Source organism: Balaenoptera acutorostrata, chromosome 11 (genome assembly GCF_949987535.1).
Source record: "Balaenoptera acutorostrata chromosome 11, mBalAcu1.1, whole genome shotgun sequence".
In the NCBI taxonomy this organism is placed as follows: Eukaryota; Metazoa; Chordata; class Mammalia; order Artiodactyla; family Balaenopteridae; genus Balaenoptera; species Balaenoptera acutorostrata.
The window spans coordinates 49,154,636-49,172,150 of NC_080074.1; the positions used below are offsets into that span (position 1 = coordinate 49,154,636).

The following is a 17,515-nucleotide window of genomic DNA, read 5'->3' on the forward strand; positions in this document are numbered from 1 at the left end:
GCGGCCTCTCTTGTTGCGGAGCACAGGATCCAGACGCGCAGGCTCAGCAATTGTGGCTCACGGGCCTAGTTGCTCCGCGGTATGTGGGATCTTCCCAGACCAGGGCTCGAACCCGTGTCCCCTGCATTGGCAAGCAGATTCTCGACCACTGCGCCACCAGGGAAGCCCTCCATTCATCTCTTGATGGACATTTGGGTTGCTTCCCAAATGTAAATAGTGCTGCTATGACCATTGCCGTGCATGTATCTTTTCTAATTAGAATTTTCTCTGGATGTATGCCCAGGGATTGCTGGATCATATGGTAGCTCTATTTTTAGTTTTTTAAGGAACCTCCATACTGTTTTCCACAGTGGCTGTACCAATTTACATTCCCACCAACAGTGTAGGAGGGTTCCCTTTTCTTCACACCCTCTGTAGCATTTGTTATTTGTAGACTTTAAAATATATATATAGGGCTTCCCTGGTGGCGCAGTGGTTGAGAGTCTGCCTGCCAATGCAGGGGACACGGGTTCGAGCCCTGGTCTGGGAAGATCCCACATGCCGCGGAGCAGCTGGGCCCGTGAGCCACAATTACTGAGCCTGCGCATCTGGATCCTGTGCTCCGCAATAAGAGAGGCTGCGATAGTGAGAGGCCCGTGCACCGCGATGAAGAGTTGCCCCCACTTGCCACAACTAGAGAAAGCCCTCGCACAGAAACGAAGACCCAACACAGCCATAAATAAATAAATAAATAAAAATTAAAAATATTTATTTATTTATTTATTTATTTATTTGGCTGTGCCGGGTCTCAGTTGCGGCATGCAGGATCTTCGTTGCTGTGTGCAGGATCTTTGTTGCAGCATACGGGATATTTAGTGTGGCATGCAGGATCTTTAGTTGCGGCATGCGGGATCTAATTCCCTGACCAGGGATCGAGCCTGGGCCCCATGCATTGGGAGCGCAGAGTCTTAACCACTGGACCACCAGGGAAGTCCCATCCCTAGACTTCTTAATGATGGGGCAAGGCAGAGTTTTTAACCTTTGTTGATTATATCAAAAGTTCCACCCCTTCGCACCATGGCCCAATTATATCCTTGACTTTCACCCACAGCAAACTCTCTATCCCCCTTGGGGTGGGTAAGAAGGTGGGGAACATTGAGTTTCTCCCTACAAACCAGCAAATAACATTCCCTTTCAAACTCCAAGCTCTTAAATTAAAAGTTATTGATATCTATGTGTTTGTGTATATTTTCATCCGTTTGTTCCTTCTTGTGTACAAAGCTAATTGCTTCTTTAATTAAGCACTCTTCACTCTTATTAGAGGTGTTAGCATATTCAAGAACATTTTCTGCTCTTGGTTTCCCAGTGGACCAAGTCATGCATTTTCAGGAACCAGCTGGTATTGTTTATTTGTACAGTGTGTATCAGGTGCGAGAAGGATAATTTACTGCCTCTCAAATACTTATTTCTCCCCCTCCAAATGGGCGCACCTGCACCGGAACCCGGGGTGTCTGCACTCAATTATCACTAAAGACCAATCTCAGCTAGCTAACAGTCTCCAAAGCCAGACACAGAATCAGCTGTCTTGGAAATGCTTGTCTGTGCATCCTGAGGAGCTGTGCAGGCAGATGTGGGTGAGGACCCACCACATCTAGAGATGTGCTATAGAAATGTGCTATAGAAATAGGATTGAGACACACAGAATCTCTGCAGTCTGCCTGCCGGATCACCATGATGCCCAGTCTCATGGTAATAGTTATTCTCAGTGCAGGAAAAGTAAAAGGGTTATTCTGAATTATCTGACCACTTCTCCTTTCATAAATATTGAGCTGGGTATTCTCAGGGCTGGTCCTTATCTTTCTGAGACCAGAAACTGCAACAGGGCCAATCGGATGAACATGCAATCTGTATAGTTACACAGGATCCTTCACTTAGAAAGGCCCCATACTTGGTTGCTGCTGTCTTGAAATTCTGAACAACTTTTAAATAAGGAACTCAGCATTTTTATTTTGCACTGAGCTCTGCAAATGATGTAGCCTATCCTGGTCTCCAATACGGTTTCTTTGGTTGAAAATTTCTAGTTTCAGAGTTACTTCTCTAATAGTCTGAAACCCTATTCTGTGTGATTTTATTTATTGTGTCTCTATCCAAATTTCAGACTGCAGGTTTCCCAAGGGCATGGACTTTCTTATATCTTTTTCTCCAGGGCTTAGAAGAGGGCCTGACATATCATAAGTGGTCAGACAGTGTTTGTTGAATGACTGAATGCTTGAAAGAGGCCTCAGGGATATTCCCATAGCCAAGGTAACAAGCAGACTATTGGGATAGTGTCACATTTGGTAGCAAGCTCACCATAAAATGGTCATTAATTCTGGACACTCCTTCCTTACCTCCTCCTGAGCCACTTTTCTCTGTCTGAGTTGTAAGCTGCTTTAATGCTTGATTGCCCACACTGATTCTTTGTTCACCTGATTTCTGATTCCATAAGCTGAGCAGGGAACATTGTAATGACCCAGACAACCGTGTTAATGGGCAAGCTGAGTTGCTGTCGTCTGGGTTCAGGGGGACAGAGTTTTGACCTGGGGTGTGGGCACACCTTCACCCTGGCCAACTGAGCTGTGGGGTCTTAGAGAAGTAAATGTGAGAGCAAACATCGTGGCTTCTAAGATGGTTATATAAAGAGGTACCATCCTGCCCACTCATGGCAGTTGGACCATGAATGTGAGCACCGGCAGCCCCATAAGAGCTACATCTGTGCTGTGGGTCATTGTGGAGGTACTTCCCTTGGAATATTTAAGGTGTCCGGTCCAACAATTTTTATTTCATTTTAAACAAATTAGATGAGAACAATTTTTAAAAATTTTTAAAATTAATTAATTAATTTTATTTTTAGCTGTGTTGGGTCTTTGTTGCTGTGCGCGGGCTTTCTTTAGTTGTGGCGAGTGAGGGCTACTCCTCGTCGCGGTGTGTGTGCTTCTCATTGCGGTGCCTTCCCTTGTTGCGGAGCAGGGGCTCTAGGCTCACGGGCTTCAATAGTTGTGGCACATGGGCTCAGTAGCTGTGGCTCACAGGCTCTAGAGCACAGGCTCAGTAGTTGTGGTGCACAGGCCTAGTTGCTCCATAGCATGTGGGATCTTCCCGGACCAGGGCTCAAACCCGTGTCCCCTGCATTGGCAGGCGGATTCTTAACCACTGTGCCGCCAGGGAAGCCCTAGAGGAGAACAATTTAAAGCAAACACCTATGTCTGGGGACCACAAATAGGATTCATTTCCAAAGACAGCCTGGAACACTGTGTTGAATAGAGTTTTAAGACAGAAAAAAGTGTGGGGATGAACTAGGAATGCCTGCATGGGCACTTAACACTTGCATTTATTGAGAGTCTAGCACAGTATTGGATACACGGTAAATGCTTCATGTGCATTTATTGACTGAATAAATAAATCGATGAAGATTTGCCATTGAAGGGGTGCTTCAGAACATGTCACCCAAAATATGCCCGTTGGCGTATTGATTACTATTCTGAGCCAAAGGCATCTGAGAAACGGCAGATGCAGGAAGGCCTCTGTGACCTCCCCCTTTCTACCTAAAAGCCGGTCATAAAATTTCCCATGAGAAAGATGCCCTCCATGCACTAGGAAGAGAAGAACATTCTTATCGCCAGAGACTGGGAGTCAGTGCCTAAAAGGACCTGTACAAACAAACCTACTAAAATAACCCTGATCTTCCATAGTTTCCCCCATATGTTTCCTAGTCACTGTCTCACAATTTACTGCCTCCAAGCTCAAGCCCCTTTGTCTTGTCAAATTCGCAAAATTTATAGTTCTTCACATAAAATGGTATATAAGCTTTTTGGCCTAACGAGTTTTTGGCCTTCTTCGTGTCTTTATTTTTGTTCTGAAGACGACTGCATACACGTAAAAATGTTCAACAAAATCTGTATGCTTTTCTCCTGTTAATCTGTCTTATGTTGGTTTAATTCTTAGTCCCTGCTACAAAACCTAAGAGAGTAGAAGGACGTTTTTCCTCCCTTTATATCGTCAATGCTCTGAGTCTGTCCTTGGAAATAACTAGGTAATTTTAACGAGTTCTTCAGCCTGAGCTTCAGTTTCCTTAGCTGTGAAAAAGACTTGAAATATCTTCTAGTCCTCTTATTCTATAGTATCCTGTAATCATATCAATCTCTTTGTAAAATGAAGACAGCTTGTGTTAGACAATATCCCCCTCCAACTCCATTTTGTCTGTGTATGCTTAAGGCTCCATTTCTTTAAAGCCCTGCTGTGGGAGCCTGTCTTAATTTCTTTTTTCTTTCTTTCTTTTCTTTTTTTAGTTTTTTTTTTAAAAACATTTATTATAGAAAATTTCATATATATATACATATATGTATATATGTACATACATATATATGTGTATATAAATATATATATATATATATACACACACACACATACACAAGTAAAAAGAATAGAACAATTAACCTCCATGTACCCATCTTTCAACTTCAACAATTATCTGCTCATGGACAAGCTTGTTTCATTTTTACTTCCATTGCCACCCTCTCCCACAAACTGCATTGCTTAAAAGCAAACTCTAGATAGCAGATCACTTAATACATTAAAATTTCAGTATAATGCTTCAAAAGATAAGGATTCCTTTTTAAAAATATAGTCACAATTTTTTTCTGCCTTAATTTCCAGTGCAGCAAAATATATAGTATATTTGTCATAGAATTGTCAGAATACATTTCTTTTGAATCTGGATTGAGGCAAGTCTCGACTGTGGCTAATGCTGAGAGATGGGGATTTTAAGAATTACATCTTGAAGTGACCACTGTGACTTACGACCCAAACTCACAACCTTGTTTCTTTAATGTTTTGTAAGTCTAAGAGATGTACGTCCTCTCCAGAGATTTGGGACTCTTCACAGTAAAAACTGGAAACAGAGACATTTGCTTTTGACTATGGCTTCTATAGAAGGGGCCAAACCAAGAATATAATTAATTGCTTACTACATTTTTCTCTTTCGTCTTCCCAGCACCTCCCCTCAACTCATATCCAAACAATATTCTCCCTCCTAACTTCAAAAGAGGCTGCCCAGGGAACTTCTTTAGAAGATGACCCACAAAGTCAGATAACCAGAGAGGGTATCTGGGGGGAACTGGGATATGATGGATTTGCCATTATTTTGTTTGTTTATTTTGAATCATTAAGGAATCAGGAAGTCGCAAGGATTCTATTATGGAGCTGGTCCTCCTGCATCAGAGGAATTGTCTAACTTAATTTATGGAAAGCATCAGACATCAGGAAAGCTTATTGACCACACAGTTGTTCACGTGCAGAACTGACAACTGCCCTTATGGGGAAGCTTCCAGAACCCTGGGAATCCCTCCTGATCCACATGGTTTCTCCTTTAACCTACTTTGATCTCTGAACAGCTTCATTAGAGATTCGTTCTTTGGAGTTACGGTCTTGTCCCCTAATAAAAATAAAATGCTCAGGGGAGAGAGAACACATTGAATGACAGTCAGCCATCATTTTTTAAAGTTTATTTTTATTGCAAAAGCAATATGCTTTTGTTGTTAAAAAAACAAAACAAAACAAAAAAACAGTACAGAGAAGGCTAAGCATCCCTTGGCCAGGACCACAGTGTTGCACAAATTCACACTGACTTTTTAAAAAAATTTTTATTGGGGTATAGTTGATTTACAATGTTGTGTTAGTTGCAGGTGTACAGCAAAGTGAATCTGTTATACATATACATATAGCCACTCTTTTTTAGATTCTTTTCCCATATAGGCCATTACAGAGTATTGAGTAGCATTCCCTGTGCTATACAATGATATACACGCTGACTTTTCACACATGGGTTATGCAGCGTTTTTTATTTATTTATTTTATTTTTGGCTGTGTTGGGTCTTCCTTGCTGTGCGGGGGCTTTCTCTAGTTGTGGCAAGCAGGGGCTACTCTTTGTTGCGGTGCGCGGGCTTCTCCTTGCGGTGGCCTCTCTTGTTGTGGAGCATGGGCTCTAGGCACACGGGCTTCAGTAGTTGCGGCAACAGGCTCAATAGTTGTGGTGTGCGGGCTTGGTTGCTCTGTGGCATGTGGGATCTTCCCGGACCAGGGCTCGAATCCATGTCCCCTGCATTGGCAGGCAGATTCTTAACCACTGTGCCACTAGGGGAGCCCCAGTTATGCAGGGCAGCCCCTGAGATCCTGCCCCTCTGGGACCACCCGCTCCCTTATCCCAACTCTATCCTCCTGCTAGAGGGAAACATTTCTATTAGTTCAGTAGAAATCCTCTAGACCTTTTTCTGTGCATTTGCATACAAGGATATGTACCCACAGAACACAAGGAACTATTTTGTGTTGTGTTCCTTGTTATTTAAATGATAACGTAATGAATATATCATTCAGAGACGTACTTTTTAAAACTTTACTTGGAGATCTTCCCATATCAGTGTAGATATTTTTATTATGAAAACATTCAACCAATTTCACACGTGGTTGAAAAGATCAAATAACACAGAAAACATAAAAGCAGCTTTCGTCCTTCTTAATACTCTTTTCTCTTGGTCCCATGTCTTGAAAACCACGTGGAAAACTTGCGCTTTAAATTCTCCTAACAGTTACTTTTATTTCCGTAAAAAATATTTCTTGATTTAACAACTTGTAACATTGTGCGTTAACTTCCTGTTATGATGGGTGAGGATTTAACTTCCTCTCACTACCCTGCGTACCTGCTTCCCCTCCAGACACAGCTATAGTACCACTACCTCCACCGCTTACACCTGTACCTTCAAACCACCAACTCAACCTACACTCTTTTTTCCGTCAACGTAGACTGTGCCGCTCAAATTTCTGTTTTGAAAGACAGTGATAAGGTAATTGAGTGTGTCCCCTCTTCCACAGCAGACCTCCATCAAATTTTTTCTTGCCAAGACTGGTATTGTTACATTTTATTGTGTCACCATATTCAATTTTCCATGATTGATCTATGGGTTGGTTTTAAGCTGAAAAACAACCAACAGCATGTGCATTATAAAACCCACGGAAGCAGTGCTCCTGGCCCAACTCAGCAGTGCTGCCCATTGTATTTCTGTTCTTGAGATCTGTGGTCAGAGCTCCTGTACATTCAGGAGACACTCAGGAGCTTCAATTAGAAATGAATTCTCTTGAGGCTTCCCTGGTGGCATAGTGGTTAAGAATCTGCCTGCCAATGCAGGGGACACGGGTTCAAGCCCTGGTCTGGGAAGATCCCACATGCCGCGGAACAACTAAGCCCTTGCGCCACAACTGCTGAGCCTGCGCTCTAGAGCACATGAGCCACAACTACTGAGCCCGCGTGCCACAACTACTGAAGCCTGAGCACCTAGAGCCCGTGCTCTGCAACAAGAGAAGCCACTGCAAGGAGAAGCCCCCACTCACCGCAACTAGAGAAAGCCTGCATGCAGCAACAAACACCCAATGCAGCCAAAAATGAATAATTAAATAAATAAAAAGAAATAGAAATGAATTCTCCTCCTCCTCCCTCACCTCCTCCTCCTTTAGACTCACCTTTCATACTCATATTTTCCTCTTCCACTGTCTGTCTTTTATTCACACTTCCTGTTTTAGGCCCCTGTCTTCTCTCCCACTCTTCCTTTCCTTTGCTTCACCCAGCTGGGAGCCTCTTCTGGATTCAGACAGGCTGTATTAGTTTTGGCTTCCTTTGCTCTGTATCAACAGTCCTCTCTCCACTCTCTGTTTTCTAGAAATAGTTTTGAAGACTCTCTTATTCTCTCTGTTGTGGGTTTATATGCTTTTGTTTATTCCTTTGCTGCCATTTTAATGGTATCTTAGGTGAGAAAGAAGATAAATACTTGTGCTTAATCTACCATCTTGAACCCAGATGTTCATATCTTACAGTAAACTGTTTGATCTCCTTTTCCAAAAGGAGAACAATCTGAGAGAGGATTTTTGAATGTAGAAGACAAAAAATAATAACTAAACGCAAATAATATTTTCCAAATTCTCTTCATCTTTCTATGCATATGACACTATTGACCACTCCCTTTTTTGAAACCCTCTCCTCCCTTAACATTTGAGATCCTGTCCTTTTTGCTTTCTTCTCAACCTAAAACACTCTTTCACCAGCCCCTTTTTCTTTACTTGTCTCTTTCTTTAAAGATTCATCCTCTTTCTTCTCTCTCACTTTCTTGTTGTAATACCCACAAGCCAAAGACTCTCCAAATCTTGATCTCCAGTGCCAACCTCTTCCCTGATCTCCAGACCTTCCTTTCAGGCTGCCAACAGAACATCTTCGCTTGAATGTTCCACAGGCATTGAAGACTCTACATGCTAAAAACTGGGTTTAGTATCTTTCCATCACATCTTCTCTTCTGTGTGCTTATCTTGGTTAACAGAACTACCATCCAATGAGTCCCTGAAGCTAGAAATTTTGACTCTGTGGCAGACACTGGACACAAACTTATTTCTCATTTTTCCATAGCATTGCTAAACTACGTTCCCCAGGTTCAGTGCTATGAGGTATGGCCAATGGAATGTGGGAGGAAGTGATGGGTAAGCTCCAGGCCTAGCCCAAACAAAGTCTTCCTTGAGATCTTCTACTGTCTCCTTCTATGCCTCTTTGCTGGCTAGAGGTTGTCACAGCTGGTTTTTTCCTCTGTGCATTCTGGAAAGGGCAATATCTCATTCTCCTTGACTCAGGAAGGGAAGTCACAGCTTCTGGAGGGATCGTTACTGAGAACGCAGTGTGATGGATAATTACATGTGTTGATTTCGCTAGGCTACCTAGTCGTTTAGTCAAATATTAGTCTATGTGTTGCTGTGAAGGTATTTTTGTAGATGCGATTAACATTTAACAATCAGTAGACTTCAAATAAAGCAGATTACCCTCCATAATGTGGATGGGCCTCATGTGATCCATCGAACACCTTAAGAGCAAAGGCTGAGGTTTACTGAAGAAGAAATTGTGCCTCAGGCAGCATAGACACCTTGCCTGAGTTCCCAGCCTGCTCGTCTGCCTGACACACTTTGGACTTGTCAGTCTCACAACCGCATGAAGGGATTCTTTAAAATAAATCTCTCTCAATCTCCCTATTTTCCTGTGTATTTATCTAGCTATTGATCACATTGGTTTCATTTCTCTGGTGAACACTAACTAGTACACCAAAGAGCAAGCCACTTCCTTCCCATAGGATTCTTTTAACATTCCTATCACCATGTCAGTCGGACTGGATGTAAGCTGTGTCTGTACACACACCAGATACTGCCCAAGGAGAGAGATAAGCCACAAAGCTTTTTAAAGAAGTGAACCATAATGGCCCCTTCCCTACCCCATATTCTGAGGATAGGACTCTGGAAAAATGTGCATCCGGAAGTTTGGAATATCTTCTCAAAAAGATCCCATTTCTCAAGGCTTCTCTCATCCCATATGTGTGCAAGAACCCAGAATGAGGATTGAGCTGGAGAACAGCAGGGATCCTAATGTAACTTGTAGAAGTCACTTTTGTCTTGACTAGGGCCCACGATACGATATATGGCTCTTCCTGAGAAGGAGTTGAAGGAAGGAAAGGAAGGAAAGAAAAACACTGAAAATGTTGCCTGAGGCAGGGGTCTCCAACCCCCGGGCCACAGACTGCTATCGGGCCCGGACCGTACTACAAAGAAAGCAAAATTAAAATTAGTTTTCAGGACTTCCCTGGCGGCACAGTGGTTAAGAATCTGCCTGCCAAGGCAGGGGGCACGGGTTCGAGCCCTGATCCGGGAAGATCCCACATGCTGTGGAGCAACTAAGCCTGTGCGCCACAACTACTGAGCCTGTGCTCTAAAGCCCATGAGCCACAATTACTGAAGCCTGTGAGCCTAGAGCCCATGCTCTGCAACAAGAGAAGCCACCGCAATGAGAAGCCTGCTCACCACAATGAAGAGTAGCCCCCACTCAATGCAACTAGAGAAAGCCTGCATGCAGCAATGGAGACCCAATGCAGCCAAAAATAAATAAATAAATAAAATTTATTAAAAATAAATAAATAAAAAAATTTAAATACACTTTATTATTTTTTTTAATCTATTTATTTGGCTGCTCCGGGTCTTAGTTGCGGCATGTGGGATCTTTGTTGCAGCACGAGGAATCTTTAGTTGTGGCATGCAGTATCTTTAGTTGCAGCATGCAGGATCTAGTTCCCTGACCAGGGACCAAACCTGGGCCCCCTGCATTGGGAGCATGGAGTCTTAGCCACTGGACCACCAGGAAAGTCCCAGCTCCACTTCTCACTCTAATTCTAGTCCCCTTGCTCCTGCTCCCTAAAGGGCATCCACCCTTGGTCCATTCCAAACTGGCTCCTTTCTGTGGTCCTAGCTTGTCTCACTCCAAATGGATGCAAAATGCCAGCTGTTGGACCTGCTTTCAAAGATTGCGTAAATCACCTTCTGTTTCCTGCCTCCAAACCACTGCTGTCTACCTTCACTGACCCCTATTTTGCTCCACTCTTCCATATCCTCCTCTGCTCCTGCCTCTTCTTACTTTTTAACCACAACTCAAATTTTAGATATACATCCCATGGGTTAAATTATGGTTCCTGCCCTCCTGGCCCCATCACCACAGCCTCCATAAAAGACATTCTCATCTTTCTCCCTGGACCACCTCTCTAGTTGGGGTTATTTCTTACCCAGTCTCCCCACAAAGGTAAGAAGTTCAGATATACTCATAGGTCTCACACTCTCATTTCCCAATGTCAAAATCAAAGTCATCTGCTCCCTCCGGTACTCCTCCCATTCCCAGTTCTCTGCTTCTAACTGCCATGGTTTGAAGCTTTAAAGACATTTTAAAATCAGCCTTTTCTTTCATGCTCTAATTTCATTTAGCATCAAACCCCGATGCCTCTGTATTTCTACTTCATCTCTCTAAACCAGGGCCTCATCACCACTCACACAGTGGTTTCTACACGGTCTCCCAACCTCAGTTCTTCCTCCATCCATCCTGCTATCCACTTACTCTAAAGACTTCAGGGCTCATTGTTTCCTAGAGCCTCATGTCTCTACCTGATGCCTTGTTGCAGAGGAGGGATGATGCTGAGTTGGGATATAGTTAGAATTCTACCATATATTAATATTAGCCCTAGAAGTTGGGCAAGTTAGCTAGCTTCCTTGAACCCTAGTTTTCTTATCTGTACCATGGTGATAATGTAAGAGCACTTTAAAAAGAAAAACTATAAGCTCCTATATAAATATGAGATATAATTAGGGTGTTAACATACTCTTTTTTCTAGGCTATAAGGTTCCCCATAAACTGGTCCCCAGGCAGCTGGAAGATTTCCCTTAAATCTTGGTCTTGAAATTCCCAAGGAAGACGCTCCCAGGACATAGCTGGAGTCCATTGGATTGCCTCCAGATATTGAGTTTACTAAATTGTGACATTCCCTATTGGTCTTATTCTGGGTTAATAAAGTGGCTGTAATCTGAGAAGAGGTGTCTTTGGGATCAGAAATAGGATTTTTGTGATCCTCACATTCAAAGGTGGTAATTAAAGCCTCTGTAAAGTGCCCAGAAAGAGTGAGGCAATGAGAAGAGGACAGAGGGCAGAGCCTAGGCCAACACCAGCGCAGTCGAATCATTTATGAGATTTCCTAGAGCCTAGCTCAGTGCCTACAGTGTAGTAAGTACTTGATAAACATTTTTAAAAATTCCTCTTATTTACTTCACATCATTTTTTAAAATTTATTTATTTTATTTTTATTTTTGGCTGCGTTGGGTCTTTGTTTCTGCGCACGGGCTTTCTCTAGTTGCAGCGAGTGGGGGCTACTCTTAGTTGTGGTGCACTGGCTTCTTACTGCAGTGACTTCTCTTGTTGCAGAGCACTGGCTCTAGGCGTGCAGGCTTCAGTAGTTGTGGCTCGCGAGCTTAGTTACTCCACGGCATGTGGGATCTTCCCAGACCAGGGCTCGAACCTGTGTCCCCTGCATTGGCAGGCAGATTCTTAACCACTGCACCACCAGGGAAGTCCCTACTTCACATCATTTTTTAACACCCATAATGCTGTTATTATCCATAAGAAGTGAACAATAATTTCCTAATATTAACACATATTCATTTAATGTTGAAATTCAGAAAAGTAGTTTTGATAATTCATGGGAATCAAAAGTTCTGCTTTAGGCATATTTTAAGATGCTTATTGGAAAACTAAAAAGATATGTTGTCTACTAAAGAGGTGATGATATGAATTTAGAGTTGTGGGAGAAATTGGAGTGAGAGATGTGAACTTTGGAGTCAACACCTATATGCAGAAGATGGTATTCAAAATTATGATTTATGGATGAGATTCCAAAGGCAGAGTGTTCAGGGATTGGGCCTGGAGCCATGCCAACAGAAAAAAATTTTAATTGCAGGCCATTAAATAGTATGTATATATTTCATTCATTCATTGATCCAGTCACTCATTAGGTATTTATTAAACACCTAGAAAGGATTGGGTTATGTGCTGGTTATTGAGAATACTTTGATAATCAAAATAAACACTGTTCTGGGGGCTTAAAGCTGGGGGGGGGGAGGTTGGAAACTGACTTTAATCAAATAATCCTAACAGTACAATCACCAACATGATAATGCATAAACTAATCTGGAGTGTCAGGGAATGTGTTCCTAAGAAAGTGATATTTAAGTTAACATCTAAAGACTGGCCAAGTCATGGGATGTTCAGTAAATTCTTATCAGCAGTGACTGATGTCCTCTGCTAGCTGACCCAGTGAAGAGACTCTGACATGGAACTTTTGGGAAAGAGGAAGCAAGGGCTGTGCCAGATGCAGGATGCTAGGCAACCGCGTCCTTTTCTGCAAGTGAAGCCTGGTAGGGTATTTCAAATCACTCTGTGGAGGTTGTTCCCCCCCTGGGTACATAAAGTTGCCTTACTTAATATTAAAAACCTGAGTTTGAAAATTACTTGGAAAAATATTGCAAAGGCACACACAAAGTTTAAGGCCCGTTTACACAATTACAAAGTTGTCCTCCTCAGCCACATACTTGGGCGTGTCTTTGGGATAATCTCAGTGGAGAACCCTGTGTTTAGAACCTGGCTAACACAGCATCCAGCGCCATCCTACCTGGGGAGAATAGCGCACACTTTTGGCATCAGGCAAGAGACTTGGGCCTGGAGCTAATACCTCCCCTTTATATAAAACCCAGCCCTGGGTTTTTACACCCTACAATATTATTAATTCTCTTTGCCATTTGAAGGACACAAAGCTAAGTAGGTTAAGGATTAAAAGGAGTACGTGAGAAAAGCAATTTTTCTTGTTTCACTTTTGTAATTTTTTTTTTTAACTTTGAGTTTATTTATTTATTTATTTATTTATTTATTTATTTTAAATTATTTATTTATTTTATTTATTTTTTTTTTATTTTTGGCTGTGTTGGGTCTTCGTTTCTTTAATTTATTTATTTTTGTCTGTATTGGGTCTTCGGTTCGTGCGAGGGCTTTCTCCAGTTGCGGCAAGCGGGGGCCACTCCTCATCGCGGTGCGGGGACCGCTCTTCATCGCGGTGCGCGGGCCTTTCTCCATCGCGGCCCCTCCCGTTGCGGGGCACAGGCTCCAGACGCGCAGGCTCAGCAATTGTGGCTCACGGGCCCAGCCGCTCCGCGGCATGTGGGATCCTCCCAGACCAGGGCTCGAACCCGTGTCCCCTGCATTAGCAGGCAGACTCTCAACCACTGCGCCACCAGGGAAGCCCTATTTATTTATTTTTATGGCTGTGTTGGGTCTTCGTTTCTGTGTGAGGGCTTTCTCTAGTTGCGGCAAGTGGGGGCCATTCTTCATTGCGGTGCGCGGGCCTCTCATTATCGTGGCCTCTCTTGTTGCGGAGCACAGGCTCCAGACGCGCAGGCTCAGTAATTGTAGCTCATGGGCCCAGTTGCTCCGCGGCATGTGGGATCTTCCCAGACCAGGGCTCGAACCCGTATCCTCTGCATTGGCAGGCAGATTCTCAACCACTGCGCCACCAGGGAAGCCCCACTTTTGTAATTTTAAAAGAAAATAAAGCTTAGAAAGACAGGATGGAATTTCCCAGTAGAAACCACAGGACCAGGTTGCTATGTAATTGTCATGGTAAACAATGTGCTTTAGTAGGAGCTCACTGAGTTCAACCATTAAAAGGGTGCTTCTAGTGGTTGCTAGAACTTTCCAAGGCTTTCCTCAGGCTAACCGTGAGGCTATGCCCTCTAGCTATCTTTTTCCTCTCCTCCTTTTTACACCTTGCATAAAAGAATGTTCTAATCATAAAGCAGAATGTACATGCAGGGATTAAAAATGAATTATGGAAGCAAATATGATACATGTGAGAAAAACAGACCATGCTGTTTCTGTTTATCAGCTATATTTTCATCTTGCTTTTTTTTTCTTTAACTCGTGTTTTCTTCTCATCTGTCTTTGAGCACATCACAAACCTTTTGGGAAGCTGTCTCTTCATTAATCTTTCATGCTGTTTCTCAGAGCAATTTTGTATTTGATATTTTTACATTTTATAAATGTTGAGGGGGACCATTGCGGAAAATATTAATGACTTCATATAATACGATACTATGATATCTTCTAAATAAATACCTGCATCACAGCTAGATTGCAAAACTAGTTATATAGTTTGAAAGGACACTTTTCTTAACATTTGAAGTTATTATTCTATTTTTTTTTTTTTTTGCTTTCATTTCCTGCTCTTTTAATCAATAGATTCTTCCTTTTATTTAGCAAAGAGATTTGATCCTCCAGTCTTTTTGAGTTTGCAAGTCTATGGAATCTCTATCAAGTTGGAATGCACACAGCTCTGAAAACTGGTCTGGACCCACACAGGGCCTGCTTTGTCCTTGATCACCACAATTTATAAACCTCATCCCAGGCACTGTTTTTCTTTAGTCAGTAGTTTTTGTGTGTGTGTGTGTGTGTGTGTGTCCCTAAATCTCATACAAAAGTACAGCACCTCAGGGTTTAGAGAACATCATCCCCAAACCAAAATGCTTTTACTTTATGACTGTCCTTGTTCTGAAAACAGCATGTTTTCAAAAGGCATGAGGTTGATGCAAGGGAATAAAAGAAGGCACAAAGTAAAGTAGAAAGAAGATAACATTGGCCATGATCAGAGAAGAAAGCAGGAAAAGGAAAAAGGCAACTGAGACTAAAATTAAACAGGAGATCCCATGGTCTCTTATTTTTAGAACTTCCCCAAATTGATTCTCTTCTCAATATTTGCTGGATTTGGTATAAAAATTTTTAGCATTTGCAGAAACAGCCTGGATGGAGAGTGCTTGGATGGAGCAGGTACAGGCCACATGGGGTTAGCCTCCTTTCAGGAGCTGGACATGAATTCCTTTATTCCATGACTTCTGTGGACACGTAACAAAAATATATTCAAACTAGCTTCACCAAAAATGGGAAATTAACTTGAATAACGATTAAGGTATCTCCCAGCACCCAAGGCAGGAAGTCTGCTGAGGGTTCACAGGGATGGAACCAGAAATCAAGGACCACAGCAGCTACTCTATATTGGGATCCGTGTGGGTTTTTTCTAGTTTCTGCACATCTCAGTTTTATTCCTCTCACTCTCTCTGTAGACTAGCTTTCTCTGCTTCTCTGTGCACTGGGCCCCTCTCTTTCTTTGTCTGTTCTCTCAGTTCCAAGGTCCCTGGTAAACTGATTAGCAACACAATACCCAAACTAAAAATGCTGGGGATAGAAAAGCTTTTAGGCTCATGCCAACCAATGAATGGCCTCCCTCTGGATCAGGTGTCCCCTCTTATCCAATCAACTGAAGCCAGTGGAAGGGGCAGGGTTACATTATACAAACTTGACTTTACCATTGGGAATCCTTCTCAGAGAAGAGGGATTTGATGAAGCAGAATTTCCAAAAGCTGTCCATTACACTCTCATGCCTTAATTTTCACTGACTGTTTCAGCTCTGAGAACTCTAGAGGGGAGAGAGGAAGTGAGGAAGTCCTGGCTTGTCCACTGAAATTCTGACACAAAGTATCCAGACACTGCCAAATATTTATTGAACAAAATAGAAAGGTGACAATGTAATGTAGGAGAGGAAAAGCAGAAGGGTGGTAAGCATGGATGATAGTATTTAATTTCATAGTCACTTTCTTGCAATGGTCTTTTAAAATTATTCTCATTTGGAAATGACTCCAAAGTGACTGTTGTACCCATACACAAATGTATACATACTCAACATTATTAGACTTTGGGGAAATGCATATTAAAGCCACCTTGAATATAATTTCACACCCAGTACAATGGCTAAAATGAAAAGGATTGACAATTCTAAGTGAGGGTGAGAGTGTGGAGAAAATGGGAACTCTCATACGTTGTTGGTGGGAGTGTAGAATGGTACAACTTTGAGAAACTCTTTGGTTACATATAAACCTACCCTATGATCCAGCAATTTCATTCCTAGGTATATACCCAAGAAAAATGAGTGCCTATATCTGCTGAAAGACATGTGTAAGAATGTTTATAGAAGCTTTCTTCTCCTCCTACCCCTTCTCCTCCTCTTCTCCCTACCCCCTCCTCTCCCTCCCCCCATCCCCCTCCTCTCCGTCCTCCTCCTCCTCTTGGGGACTGCCCAGTCTGTGGGCTAAAATGTTGATGGCCAGCACCCTCATGACATCATATCAATAGATGACATCAACAGTGGTGTGGTGGAATGCCCAGCTAGTTAAGAACTACCCAAAAATTTTTTTTAATAAAGGGTTATTTGACAACCAATGGAAAAAAAATTTCATTTCCCTTCCCCACCCCTCCCCACCCACTCCCTCTCCTTCTCCTTCTATCTTTCTGTTCTTTATATGAAAAATGACATTACAAAATCATTGTTATATGAGGAGTATAGTACATTTTCTATTGCTACAGTAATAATACCATAAACTTGGTGGCTTAAACAATACAAAATTTATTATCTTACAGCTTTGGATGTCCAGAGTCCAAAATCAGTATCACTGCATTAAAATCAAAGTGTTGCCAGGCTAGTTCCTCCAGTAGGCTCTAGGGGAAATTCAGCTTCCTTACTTTTTCCAGCTTCTAGCTGCCACTTGCATTCTTTGGCTCATGGGACCAACTTCTTCCAGCTTCAAAGCCAACAATGTAGCATCTGACTTTTTTCCATCATCACATCTGTTTTCTGAAACCCAGGAAAGTTTCTCTGATTTTTAAGGATTCCTGTGATTAGATTGAGCTCACCTGGGTAATTCTGGGTAATCTCCCCATCTCAAGGTCTGTACCCTTAATCATATCTGCAAAGACCCTTTTGCCATTTAAGGAAACATATTCACATATTCCAGGGATTAGGCTGTGAATATCTTCAGAGGCCATTATTCTGTCTCCCACAAGGAGACAATCAAAAATATTATAGAGGTGTGTCAGGCAATTAATTAATTAAAATGTTAACACCATTATTCTGGATTTTGTGATGTTTGTTACTTGTCTTTATAATATTTGTAATTTATTATCATTTCCCTTCTCATTCTTTCTCACAAATATATATTCTCTTTTATACCTAAT

General features: G+C 42.2%; 1 pseudogene; it reads left to right on the plus strand.

Annotated features, from left to right (window-relative positions):
• Positions 1-2,694: 2,694 nt before the first annotated feature.
• LOC103008238 (40S ribosomal protein S10-like) overlaps positions 2,695-17,515 on the plus strand; it is a 116,710-nt pseudogene continuing 101,889 nt past the window's right edge.